We start from the raw sequence: 1,905 nt of genomic DNA, 5'->3' as shown, positions 1-1,905 counted from the left end.
CTGTGATAGGAGAAAACTGATCCTGGTCCTTCTGTGGCTCAGTTGGTAGAGCATGGCGCTTGTAACGCCAGGGTAGTGGGTTCGATTCCGGGACCACCCATACGTAGAATGTATGCACACATGACTGTAAGTCGCTTTGGATAAAAGCGTCAGCTAAATGGCATATATTATTATTATTATTATATCAACAACATTGTAGTTACTCCACAACACTAATCTAATTGACAGAGTGAAACGGAAACCTTTATAGAATAAAACTATTCCAAACATGCATCCTGTTTGCAACAACAACATTATTGAGTACCACTCTCCATATTTTCAAGCATAGTGGTGGCTGCATCATGTTATGGGTGTGCTTGTAATCAAGTTAAGGACTGGGGAATCTTTTAGGATAAAAATTTAACTGAATGGAGCTAAGCAGAGGCTTAGCGCAAAATAGGCCTAGAGGAGAACCTGGCTCAGTCTGCATTCCACCATCCACTGGGAGATTAATTTACCCTTCAGCCTGACTTACTGTACTGATTCAGTTAGTCTCAGCACAGATGACACGATAAATCAAGATGGCTGCTGTTTTGACAGTAGAAGTAAGTAAAGACTTTGAAGTATGTCCCAGGAGCCCTGGTAGGTTTTCCACAGTGGTGCCTGTCTACTCCACACAGAGGCTGTGTCCCAAATTATACCCTATTCCCTATTTAGTGCACTCCTTTTGACCAGGGCCCATTGGCAATAGGGTGCCATTTTGAGAGAAAGACAAAGTCTATGTAAATAAAGAGGACAGGGTTAGTAGAGCTTGGTTATGGGCTAGGCTCTGCTGCACTTCCTGCTCTAGCCCATACCAGGAGGCTTGGTGATGAAACAAAGCAGTCCCACTGCCTGGGCTGGGACACTTGATCTACAGAGACAAATGGACAACACACACACACAATGCAAAATAAAATGCATAAACAAGGAAGTTGCCAATCCCTCATTCACCCCTCTGTCACTTGTTACTTGTCCTTGGGTCATACTGACATTCACTCACTCACCCATTCACAACCTTTCACTACTCACTCACTCACCACCACCACTCACTCACCACCACTCACTCACCACCATCACTCACTCACTCACCACTCAACAAGGGTGGAAAGAGTACTGAAATGTTCTACACAAGTAAAAACTGTTACTTTGATGATATTTTACTCAAGTAGAAGTAAATGACGGAGGTGTCGGAGGTAGTTAGCTCATCGATGCTATCAGCGGAGTCAGAGTTAGCAAAGCAGTCTTTCAGCTTCGCCTCCGAAAACAGAGAACCATTTCTCAACAAAGAGCATCACGGCTGGGTACTTCCTGTTTGAGCTTCTGATTGTAAACAGTAAGCAGGAGTATAGTCATGGATCTGACTTACCAAAGGGGGGAACGAGGGTAGAGTAACAAGCAGGTGTGTCCTACCCGACATCCCTCAATTTTCATAAACTCTCATCAGGCTCCCGAGTGGTGCATGCGGTCTAAGGCACTGCATCTCAGTGCAAGAGGTGTCACTACAGTACATGGTTAAATTCCAGACTGTATCACATCCGGCCGTGAATGGGAGTCCCATGGTGCGGCTCACAATTTGCCCAGCGTCGTCCGGGTTTGGCCGGGTAAGCTGTCATTGTAAACAAGAATATGTTCTTAACTGACTTGCCTAGTTAAATTAAGCTTAAAATAACAAAAACATTTTTTTTTAAAGAAACTATTGGAGTAGCAGGGCAAATATAGATATCCCTAGAATTCACACAATCAGCTTAATGGCATCCCTGGGCCCTTATAAGATGAATGACTAAAGGTTGACTGAGAGAGGGGAGGAGAGGTGGTGACTGGAAGGCTCACCCAGTCTTTCCCGGCCTCGGAGTTGTCATTCTAGGATGACAGGGAATGACTCTG

The sequence above is a fragment of the Oncorhynchus keta genome, chromosome 17 (genome assembly GCF_023373465.1).
Source record: "Oncorhynchus keta strain PuntledgeMale-10-30-2019 chromosome 17, Oket_V2, whole genome shotgun sequence".
Taxonomy (NCBI): Eukaryota; Metazoa; Chordata; class Actinopteri; order Salmoniformes; family Salmonidae; genus Oncorhynchus; species Oncorhynchus keta.
This window is presented reverse-complemented; position numbering follows the sequence as displayed.